This window comes from Bombyx mandarina, chromosome 28, assembly GCF_030267445.1.
Source record: "Bombyx mandarina strain Sakado chromosome 28, ASM3026744v2".
NCBI lineage: Eukaryota > Metazoa > Arthropoda > Insecta > Lepidoptera > Bombycidae > Bombyx > Bombyx mandarina.
Genome location: NC_143233.1, coordinates 7,548,507 through 7,561,295, shown reverse-complemented (window position 1 = coordinate 7,561,295; position 12,789 = coordinate 7,548,507). Strand labels below are relative to the sequence as shown.

General features: G+C 38.5%; 1 protein-coding gene across 7 annotated transcripts in view; it reads left to right on the top strand.

The window, feature by feature from the left end:
- sano (CABIT domain-containing protein serrano) overlaps positions 1 to 12,789 on the top strand; it is a 129,362-nt gene that overhangs the window by 86,350 nt on the left and 30,223 nt on the right. The gene's annotated exons all lie outside the window — the stretch shown is intronic.

Below are 12,789 nucleotides of genomic sequence, written 5' to 3'. Positions count from 1 at the left end.
ATAAAAATAACAATTTTGTTTTTCCTTTGGCGTGTCCCCCATCGAACGGATTGCTTTTGTTTGTTTTAAGTTTATTTTATACAAAAGTTTAGGTCTTTTATTTATCGATTGAGGCACTACGAAGTCTGCCGGGTCAGCTAGTTCAAGGTATAAAATTCATTTTCTTAAAATTTTTAGTTAAGCCACTTCAATTCTAAAGGTGTAATATATGTATGTAGCCGTATCTAGATATAGCCCAATAGCAAAGTTTAACAGTCCATCAAAATAGAATATCTGTAATACAAAACTGATGTGCAGTAATTGGCTACATTTATATTACTACGAGCTTGCGTTGGCACTTTCGAAAGCTTAAAGCATATCGTCTTTTCGCATTAAAAGTGTACAATATCCTAAAATATTCGAAATTTAATTAATATGCGGAATCACTTGTTATCACCAGTATTTTTCTCATAAATACTGTCAAAAGAGCGTAGTTTTTTTTTTTAGTTTACCTATATTTTGACTACTACATATTAACAAAATTAATACATAATTTTATCTTACTTTAAAAAACAGATAATTTAACTCGCAAAAAAATAAAAAATAAATATTGCAAAGATGATTGATATAAAAAATATGATACGTTAAACTTTTAAAACACTATTGCTCTCCTGTAAAATTAGTAAGTTTTGAGATTATACAGTTTTAATGCGAGAAGACGATAATTATGTTTATTGCAATAACAACGAATAGGAGGATCTGTTGTATTCCTTATAGCTTTCGCTGATATTCCACGTAAGATGGCGCTAGTGGAGTTCCATGTAATGAATCTTAATTTATCCGCGGCATTCACAGTGAAGTGAGTCGTTTCTTAAGTCCTTCTCTCATGACGTGGATTGTAAGCGGTGTTGTCAAGAACACGGACGACCTTCGGCTGATTATCAAAGACATCTCAATCAAATCTCGTCTCGCAAATTGGTACTGTAAAATGTTATTAAACCATTAACAATTAATTAGAGCTTGAGTTCGTGTTCGTTAGTATTTCTTTTTTAATATTATCTTACGTAACATTACGTAATTTTCTAGTTTTTATTTTTGTTAGGTAATTTGAATTCGACAAAAAAAAACTTGTAAATATCTTGTTTAAGCTATGTGTATTATTCGATTTGATACGAACGAAAGATATTATGATATATAATATTTATTCAATCGGATATAATCATTTTTTGTTTGTATGTAATATTTTTTTTTTTTTAAATTCGAGGTACTTTACGTATTGAAGTAAGCGGATCGACTAACTTAAGTAATTATTATCAGCTTACTGGGACTATGACATGGATCCCATCACCTTAAAAATGATGAGTCAGTAAGTAAATATAGTCAATAAGGTGTCACAATACGTAAACCCGGAATATGTGTTCAAGTATGCTACATTATTGAGAGAAATTGTCATCAATTCAAGAAGGAGAAATTGTTTTACTGGTGATAGGAGCTCTTGAGAGTCCGTACGGGTAAGTACCACCACCCTGCCTATTTCTACCATGAAGCAGTAATGTGTTTCGGTTAGAAAGGGTGGGGCAGCCGTTGTAACTATACTTGAGACCTTAGATCTCAAGGTAGGTGGCACATTTACGTTTCAGATGTGTATGGGCTCCAGTAACCACTTAACACCAGGTGGGTTGTGAGCTCGTCCACCCATCTAAGCAATAAATAAAAAAAAAACATCAGCCGAAAGACAGGTCCTGGATCCTGTGTACGGCAAATACCTGAATTCTTTTTTAACACAAAACAATATTTATCGATATAACATTTTTCCTAATCATACACGCTTTGAGTTCATCCCACAAATAAATCAAAAGTTAAGAAATGGATAATCAAAAAATTAATAGAACTTATCGATACGATAAAGCGCATCACTAGCCGTGGTTATTAAAGTGCCTACGTAAACATGCATAAGGCATAAAGTTAGATCGAAACGCACGTTAGAGTGACTTATTTAAAAGTTCTTTTTTTATTGTCAACCTAAACTTGCGGATAAGCTTAGAAAATCGTGGCTCACTTCATACGTGAAGTAATTTTGAAGTCGTCGTGGCCTAAAGGATAAGACGCCCGGTGCATACGTATCGAGCGATGCAACGATGTTCGAATCCCGCAGGTGGGTACGAATTTTTCTAATGAGATAAGTAATTAACAAATGTTCACGATTGACTTCCACGGTGAAGGAATAACATCGTGTAATAAATATCAAACCCGCAAAATTATAATTTGCGTAATTACTGTTGGTAAGACCTCTTGTGAGTCCGCACGGGTAGGTACCACCGCCCTGCCTATTTCTGCCATGAAGCAGTAATGCGTTTCGGTTTGAAGGGTGGGGCAGCCGGAAACGCATAGGTAATTGAGACAAGTCGACACGAATGATTTTTACGATGTGGGAATAATATCGTGCAATATAAATCAAATTCGCAAAAATAAAAATCATTTGCTTGACAGCTACGTTTGCGACATAGACCTCAAGTCTTAAGATCACGAACCTGGTGTTAAGTGGTTCATGACCTCTGGCACCAAAAACGGTATATATTTAGAATGTAGGTAAGCTGATATGTCTGCTCCTAACATCCTACTCGCCGTCTTCAGTCTACCTATCACCATGGCGTTTGCATCACGCCAAAATACCAGGAATTAATGAAAGAACCCGTCAAGGAAACCCATAGACGCAACTCTCGCCGGATCTTCTCAGTGGGTCGCGATTCCGATCCGGTAGTAGATTCAGAGGAGCACTGCTCTTGCTAGGACTAGTGTTAGCAATGTCTCTCAGTTTGAGCCCGTGTGCTCACCTACCCGTCTGGACATAACTGATATAGCCCCTTAGGTCACCAGCGATTAGGTAGGAAGAAAATAGTAACCAGTTTTATGTCATGTTATGTTTTATGTTATGTCAAAAAAAGCGTCTTGCTGCTTGGTTCCGCAAAAGCCAACACGCGTTCTGATCTGAAGGGCGCGAAATACAATTGAAGTTACGACCTTTTTCTTCAAGACATAAGGTATATTGTCGTATACAAGCATAGGCAAGGCATATACTAATATTCAGAAATTACGATTCAAAAATTTACCAAGACTCCGGCTCTTTTCCAAGCTTCAATGTCCAACGTAAAATTCTCACCACCTTAAAAAGCGATGGCACCACAAAACATAAAAATGACTATATGGTGTAACAAAAAAAGGGTAATCGATTTTCAAATCAATCAATCATAGCATAAGGCTCATTTCGAACAATCTATTTATAAATAAACTTCTTTTTTTAAGTCTAAGACGATCGTGTTGCAGCGCTCCACGTCATACTGTAAGCGGACAGTGAAAAATAAAAGTAAAAAAATTAATAATGGTATTACCTTACTCGGGGTGAGTACGGTCGCGCGCAAAAGTGTTACTGTGTTTATATTTAATGTTCTCTATGTAGGATTTTCTCTGGTTTTATGCATTTTGGGGATACAGGCGTGATATGTACCATTACCTACCTACTTAATACGGGTCAGTGATCATCAAGCCATATCAGGTTAGAGTAAATTTCTTTGTTAAAGCCTTTAATACTAGTACGAGTAATAGTACCTAATACATGTTAAAACATTACATACGCAGTGCATATTATATTCTTGTCTATTTTATGTGTATTTAGGATAACTCATAACAAAGAAGTTCTTAAGGAAAAATACTTACGAATTCCTATCAGAATACGTCTACTAAATAACTTTGAGAAAGCTCTTACTCAACTAAGAATCAAACCGGCACCTCTAAGTTACGATCAGTAAGCTGACATCATCCATGTTTTTAAATTACGAATGACACTACTTTATTAATATGTGAAGTAAGTTTGACCTTTGTCTTTCCTGAAAAGACCTCATCATTGGGTCTTGGAAAAAATCATTTGCTTCCGCATTTCTCATTCTAATCACCGTTTCTTTAATCTGAATTGCGGCCTTTCTACCAGAAGCAACCCACGTCCTGTAACCAGTAAATAAAAAGCAATTAAGAGCGAGGAGAAGAGATTGGAAAAGAGAAGGCAATAAAGCAGAGGTTTCTACCAATACTGACAGGCTAATTAAAAATATTGAAGCGTATTAGCAGCCTGTAGCTTTTTTGTTACAAAAATGGGTACAAGAACATACGCCCCACTTCGTGTAAGAATGGAATCTTACCCTTCAAATCAGAAAGCTTTACTGCTAAGCAGCAGAAACAGAATTATTGTGGTTACCAGTACGGACTCACAAGACGTCCTGTTCGTAAAACTACGCTAGGATCGTTTACTCATATCCCCTGAACAACGAGAACAAGAATTAATAGCATTCGGGATGAGTAAATAAATATTTCATACGCCATCTGTGTGCTTAGTGCGAGTATTTTAACTACTCGATCGCGTAAAAGTTAACTCAAATTTGTTAGAAGTTTTTTTTTTGTTGCCCTTGTAGACCGACGAGCACACGGCCTACCTGATGGTGAGTGGTTACCGTCACTCATGGAGTTCAGCAATGCCAGGAGCAGAGCCAAGCCGCTGCCTACCGCTTAATACTCTCCACAAGCCTCGTTTGAAGAAGGACATGTCATAGCGCTCGGGAAACACCGTTGAGGGGAGCTCATTCCATAGCCGGATGCTACGTGGCATATTTTTAACAGTGCCTCTTGGTTTGCTGCTAGGGGCGCTGTTCCAACTTCATACAAATTAAAAAAACTCGCACTAAGAACACAGCGCGCGACTGTACATCGCCTGATTAGAATTTAAGTACCATCCTCTGTGCATTCGCTCGTTTGTAATTGATTAAACCTTGAAATATTTAAATGTAATTACGCAATATATTACAGAGTGCACTGTTTTATCAGTATGAGAAGGTTGTGATTAATGAGTGGCATTACTGTTTATCTGAAAACAGTAAGAAACTGTAAGGAAATATGTCTTTATGAATGAGTAATTACTGGTGGCCCAGAGGCCTTTCCAAATTTCACCAGGATAGGTGGGCGAGCAAAAGCTCAGCCAGCAGGGGTGGGATTTGCTAACAGCTGCCCGAGCGCTTCAAAAGGAGACCTAACAACTCAAGAGCAACTGCCTCGCGAATGAATCTACTACCGGAGGAAAGGAAATGTGTAGTTGTATGCACATCGAGTATTGCGGCTATGGTGACCCACTGAGTTTCTCGCCGGATCTTCTCACTAATCTTGCTAGAGCTAGTGTTAGCAATTCTCTCGGGTTAAGCCTGTGAGTTCACCTATCCGACCGTGTAAAGTTGGAATAGTTCCTTAGTCTATCAACGATTAGGTTGGGGAAAAAAGCGACTATGCTTTTGAACATGATTTGCGAAACTGACCAGGGTATGGGATGTTAAGGCATTGTCAGGTAGCCGTCATAGAAGACACGTTTTTCTTTTTTTATTGCTTAGGTGGGTGGGCGTTGTCACAGCCCACCTGGTGCTAAGTGGTTACCGGAGCCCATAGACATCTACACCACCTGTCTTGAGATATAAGTTCTAAGGTCTGCCCCACCCTTCAAACCGAAACGCATTACTGCTTCACGGCAGAAATAGGCAGGGTAGCGATACCTACCCGTGCGGACTCACAAGACGTCCTACCACCAGTAATTACGCAAATTATATTTTTTATTTATTTAATTGTCGGATGGATTGTCTAACTTCGCCTTCTTTTGTTTTTTAATGTATTATATGTTTTTCGTCTTTTTGGTCTCTTAGATTCTCAGTATCTTCGGATTCGTCTTTCCCAGAGCTTACTTGATGTTCCGGCGCCTTAGTAACAGTAAATCGACATAATTACTTCAGTGCGCCGCGTAGGGCACCGGTGTCCTGAAAAGAAACATATATAGGATTTATGTTTCGTCATTGAAAAGAACTGAAGAGGAACTGGGTGCTGTCCCTCTTGTTTATTATCGCGCGAAGCAATCTACCTTTTCTATATGAAAGTCCGAACAACAGCGAAGCTTTAGGTGCTTTTTAGCTACGAGCGCGTTGATGTCTTTTGTATCAACAGACCTGTATGTCAAAATTCCACCAAAAACTTTCGACAGCAAATTCTCGACCGCTCTACTTACCGGGGAAACTGTGAAGAGTCGTACACACAATTCAATTTTCCTCTAGATTTTTCCTAACTATGACGAAATGTATCGCGCAATGACAATGGACAAAGAAATGACAGAACTCATTCAATTCATAGAAATATCATTGAACCTACGACCTTAGAGCGACGATAAGCGCTTACTCAAATAATACGTGTAAATCGACAACTTTAGACTTGACGCTTGGCAGTTGCGAAATGTAAGTCGACGCTTGAAAGGCAAAAGTGACTAAGCGACAATAGCTGCTGTGTACATAAATGATAGGCAATAACCATATTCGATGCGCAAAAAATATATATTTCTAGGTCTATTAAAATCATTTAAATCCTACAGCTACTAGCTATATTCTACTACAGCTGGATTCGTTAAAATAAATTTTGTTTCCAGATATTTCAACTTTAAATTAGTCTACTGTAAATTTCACGCATTGTCGCTTAGTCACGTTTGCCTTTCAAGCATCGAAGTATTTTTTTTATTAATATTGTTTCATCAATTTCATCAGTATCCGTGAGTTGTGGGGTAGATAAAAATATTGTTACGCGCTGGGGTTTGGGAATTGATCTCGATTCTTTATTTATGCAAGCAAGCAATGGAATGTAAAATATATATTTTAATGACTTAAATGGCTGAAGTGCAGTCACGAGAACCAACGGACCGTCAATAATGTTACGTTAGCACTGCTAATGTCATGGCCAAAGGTTTCGTTCTATCCAAACATGACGCAGTCTTCCCGGAGCCGTCGGCTTATGCGTACCACACTATTGACAAACACCTGTCAATAGTCTCATAATTTTGACGGCTATTGTATTGTTTGAAGTTTCGCAATTCGTATGAAAAGAAAAGTGATGTTTGTCAAAAGTACTCCTATTATTGAGTTCTCACTACGACTATTAATTTTAGCGAGTTCTCGTTCAAACGTTTACTGGTGGTAGGACCTGCTGTGTGTCCGCGCGGGTAGGTACCACCGCCCTGCCTATTTCTGCCGTGAAGCAGTAATGCGGATCGGTCTGAAGGATAGGGCAGCCGTTGTAACTATACTGAGATCTTAGAACTTATATCTCAAGATGGGTGGCGCATTTACGTCGTAGATGTCTATGGGCTCCAGTAACCACTTAACACCGGGTGGGCTGTGAGCTCGTCCACCCACCTAAGCAATAAAAAAAAAACATATTTTGCCAAGCGCCATTTTCATGGCTAATCGATACCGTAAGTGTGTAATGTCGCGTCGATTTGCAGTGGTATCACCGAGAAATAAAATAGGCAGATGTTAGACGGATTTGTAGGCAATACCTCAACAAGACCGCTAGAAGATTGCACAAAGTGGGAATGAGTTGCTCGCTCCGGGCATTTCAATATTGTAAAATTGTTATGTTATAATTACTTATTGTAAAAATGAATATTTAAAAAATCTAATATTTAAAAAAAAAATCTAATATAAAAAAAAAAGACTAGCCCGCTGAGTTTCTTGCCAATTCTTCTCAGGACGGAGGCTAATTCTTGTGAATTGGCGGTAGTTCTTTTGACGTTCAACAAGTATGTACTTTCATTTATGTTGAATAAAACTTTTTTGATTTGATTTGATTTGAAAAGATTGACCTATGTCTTTTTTCCCTACCTAATCGTTGGTAGCATAAGGAGGTATTCCAACTTCGCGTGGACCTGTAGGTGAGCCCACGGGCTCGACCAGAGAGAATTGCTAACATCTAAGAATCTACAACCAGAAAATATTTGGCAAGTTTGTGCTCGCTCTTTTCACTCTCACAATACTTACTGAACTTTGAGGGTAATGAGTACCCATAGACACTGCCCACTGAGTTTCTCGCCGGATCTTCTCAGTGGGTCGCGTTTCCGATCCGGTGGTAGATTTTGCAAAGCACTGCTCTTGTTAGGGCCAGTGTTAGCAAAACTCCCGGTTTGAGCCCCGTAAGCTCTCTTACACGTTAGGATGAAGCTGAAATAGCCTCTCAAAATTATCAGCATAGGTAGGAAAAAAGGGTAATAATAATATTGGTACTAAATAAATTGTTTTGGCATCAGTACAATACGGTACTTGAGTGTAGCGTGTATTGCGTATAGAGGTCCGCATCGGCGTTGACCCTTCAACTTACATATCGGTCGGTATCTCATTAACGGGACGTCGGGTTTCGCGCGTGGCCCAAGTGAGAGAATTTCAGCGATATGTTTTAACTTTAACAAGGTGATAATTGATATAGAGAACATTTGAGTCCATACAGAAGAGGACAGTTAAGGTTGTCAGGTGACAATAAACTTAGAGACCATTTGACTCAATACAGAAGGGGGCAGTTAGGGTTGTCAGGTGGCAATTAGCTTAGAAACCATTTGACTTTTATATAGAAGGGGGCAGTTAGAGTTGTCATGTGACAGTTAACTTAGAGACCTTTTGCTTCCATACAAAACTGGGCGGTTAAGGCTGTCAATAGTCCCGTTCTCACCCATCCCAGTGTTGTATGCCCGAGCGTTTAATGTGTTTTCTATTTATAGATAGTTATTTGTATATGCCCAAGTACAGCTATGATGGATAACTTCAGCGCCTCGCTGGAGGGGATTTAGAGATCCGCTTCGACAAACACAGCTTTTCATAATTTCGGAATAAGAGTCTTTTTACAATACGATTTCCATTATGTCCCGAGATGCGTGACGACATTAACGCTATATCCACAAGCTCTGTTGAGATTTACCTATCTATTATATATTTTGGAAAACAACAAAGAAACCTGTTTGTAGTGAATTTGTTTTGTGTTATCCTATCAATTTATTAGGTTTTGCTTTGAGTAATGCTCGCTTTGTGGGTACAATAAAATTTTGAGATTTTATAATAAATTAAAGGAACCTCTGGTGACTTGTACCACAGCCTGTAAGTCGGTTCAAAGGCCTGGTCAAGAGAGTCTGTTTACGTAATTCCTCTGATGTTGTACAGAAATCGGGTTAACCGACACAATAGCACACATTAGACACAGACGTCGCCTATGTTATTAATAGTGTCAAGAAAGACTAAGAGTGTCCCTTTTTTTTATTGCTTAGATGAGTGGACTAGCTCACAGCCCACCTGGTGTTAAGTGGTTACTGGATCACATAGACATTCACAACGTCAATGCGCCACCCACCTTGAGATATAAGTTCTAAGAGTCTCAGTATAGTTACAACGGCTGCCTCACCCTTCAAACCGAAACTTATTACTGCTTCACGGCAGAAATACGCAGGGTGGTAGTGCCTACCCGCGCGGACTCACAAGAAGTCCTACCACCAGTAATTACACAAATTATAATTTTGCGGGTTTGATTTTTATTACACGATGTTATTCCTTCACCGTGGTAGTCAATCGTGAACATTAGTTGAGTACGTATTTCATTAGAAAAATTGGTACCCGCCTGGGATTCGAACACCGGTGCATCGCTCAACACGAATGCATCGGACGTCTTAACCGTTAGGCCACGACGACTACCGGCGAGGCTTGTGGAGAATACTTAACGTTAGGCAGGATCTTAACTCTGTTCCTGGCATTGCTGATGTCCATGAGCGACGGTTATGACTTACCATCGGACGGGCCGTATGCCGTCTACCTAAATAGGCAGTAAAAAAAAATTGGAAATTATTATGACGTCAAATAAAAATTTATTATTTATTTATTTTAAGGCTACTTTAAAACGATGATTATTTTAATTGTAATGTTACTGGTGGTAGGACCTCTTGTGAGTCCGCGCGGGTAGGCACTACCACCCTGCGTATTTCTGCCGTGAAGCACTAATAAGTTTCGGTTTGAAGGGTGGGGCAGCCGTTGTAACTATACTGAGACCCTTAGAACTTATATCTCAAGGTGGATGGCGCATTTACGTTGTAGATGTCTATGGGCTCCAGTAACCACTTAACACCAGGTGGGCTGTGAGCTCGTCCACTCATCTAAGCAAAAAAAAAAAACTAAATCACTAGAAAATGTCAAACCAGTAAGATACAGGTATGGATTGTTGTAAATTTATCAAAAAATATATATATTCTTCGCCGTAGATATAAATTCAGAACATTCTAGATGTCGTAGAAACGTCAGTTCATTTTTATTGGTAATGAAAGCTTTTATGGTGATTACTTAAAGCACTGTGGGGAGCTTTTTACGTTTTGTTTCGTTGCCATTTCGCTAGCTTAGAAAACGAGTGAGTACCGATTCACTATTAGTGATAAAATCTAAGCGAAAATTACGATAAGTTGCTGTGCCACTTTTTTTATTGAAATAAGCTAATATTACCTGTTTTTTTATTGCCTATATGGGTGGACGAGCTCACAGCCCACCTGGTGTTAAGTGGTTACTAAAGCCCATAGACCTCTATAATGTAAATGCACCACCCACAAATTTTCTTAAAGTGATAATTACCGTTGTCCGTGGACATCACAACGCGAATGACCTCTCTTGAGACACTCATTCAAGTCCCGAATTCTATGACTTCTATCTCACGCCACGCACAGAAAAAGACAATGGAAGGTATTAATCAAACCGATAGAATACGGCACTCAAAATGGTCGTCACAAAAAATACATAAATCTTCGTAAATTTATTTATTTTATAGTACAACCCACACAATTTTGATACTTTACAATGTTTTTTATTTTTATTCTAGTTTGCGTATATACCATACTAGCGGCCCGCTCCGGCTTCGCTCGAGTCTGTAACAAATATTTCAACGACGTTGTTTTATTTTTAAAAATAAAAGAACACTTATTTTGGTATAAATATAATAGTCAGACATATGCTGTCGCGACCCTTTTTGTACATAATAGTGTGTTCTACAAAGTTGTAGTACATTATTTTATTCTATCCTCAATAGTTTTCGCAGGGCACGCGATGTAAAGAATATTTTAAGTAATTTTTTTACACCTTGGGTTACATTATTGGAGCTTCAGTAAGGATCTCTAATTTTTTTCAAAAAAGATTATATCCTATGTCACTCGGGAATAGTGTAGCTTCCAAACAGTGAAAGAATTTTTCAAATCGATTCAGTAAGTTCGGAGCCTATTCAATACAAACAAACAAACAAATCTTTCCTCTTTATAATATTAGTATAGACTACCACCCACACAATTTTGATACTTTACAATGTTTTTTTATTTTATATTCTAGTTTAGCAGATTTATGACCGCAATGCATTAATTAGTATATTTAAGCTAATTGTTGTTGTTGCACGCATAACTAAATATCAGTCTAAGGTTAAGATAAATTAGATAAGATATTGAAGGGTGGGGCAGCCGTTGTAACTATACTGAGACCTTAGAGCTTATATCTCAAGGTGGGTGGCCCATTTATGCTGTAGATGTCTATGGGCTCCAGTAACTACTTAACACCAGGTGGGCTGTGAGCTCGTTCACCCACCTAAGCAATATAATAAATAAATAAATATTTTAAACAAATTAATAAATATTAAGATATTTCATACAAATAAATAAACAACTTAGGCTTCGTTGCTCGGTGTAAAGCTACCTTGTTACCTACCCAATAATAAAAAAATCTAGTTTAAAATGCGTAAAAATATAAAAAAATTAACAAAAAATAAGGCCGACTTCATAAAAATAAAATGGGAACATCTAAGAAATCTTTAGTCGCGAATATAGGAATTGGGTGGCATTTATTTAGGATGGGTGGACGAGCTCACAGCCCACCTGGTGTTAAGTGATTACTGGAGCTCATAGACATCTATAACGTAAATGCCTCCAAAAAAAACGGAAGAGTAGAGATTACAAAAAAACGTATATGACGGAGAGGGGCTGAGGACTTCAGCAATGCCAGGGGCAGAGCCAAGCCGCTGTCTACCGTCTCAGCAGCGCATCGAAGTTTAGTCTTAACTTGCTCATATTTAACGATCACATTTGCGTATCAAGTCAACAGGCACAACGCTTCTTCGTTATGTGACGATTTCAGCCGATGATCACAAGCCACGTTAACGAACTCTGCTCTAATAAAAACAGTCACATTTGGAAGCGTTACGGCAGAATAGTTCTTATCACATTTGGTATATAGTTGAATATGCTATCACCACTTTATATCCTCTCTTCAAATAATATAGGCATAGCATCACAGCGCTGCTTAGACGGACATTTAAGGCTTCTTAACTAAGGCCTAAGGCCGTAAAGGTCCTTTATACGTACCCAGTGCCATCCCACGGGACAAGTTTACTAGGACATAAATAGCGTTTAATAACTTAAGCAAACCGTTAAACTTGGAAGCTGTAAATAATTTTTAACGCTAAAAACTTGATATAAAACATTGTTGTTTATGTCCACCCTGTAAGGTAGCTTGAACTTTTACATCGTATCGTTTTTTTTTATTGCTTAGGCGGGTGCACGAAGCTCACAGCCTACCCGGTGTTACGTGGTTACCGAAGTCCATATACATAATAATATTGTTACGCCGGTAAGAGTAACGCCATCTATCGCCGAATAGTTGAACGAATATCGAAGGATCTAGTAGCACCTAGAACGCTTGAGAAGTACAACGCCATCTATTGTCAGATAGCGGAAACACAATACTAGAGATGTGTGGAATATTCTTGATAATTCTAGGGGTATGGTATCTATATGGCTATAAAAGCGTTGCAGAGATGGAACGGAGTCAGTTGTGCTTTGGTGAAATTGTATTTATCCCGAACCACAGTGAGTAGCAATATACATCGTCAATACCGCCACCTACCTTGAGA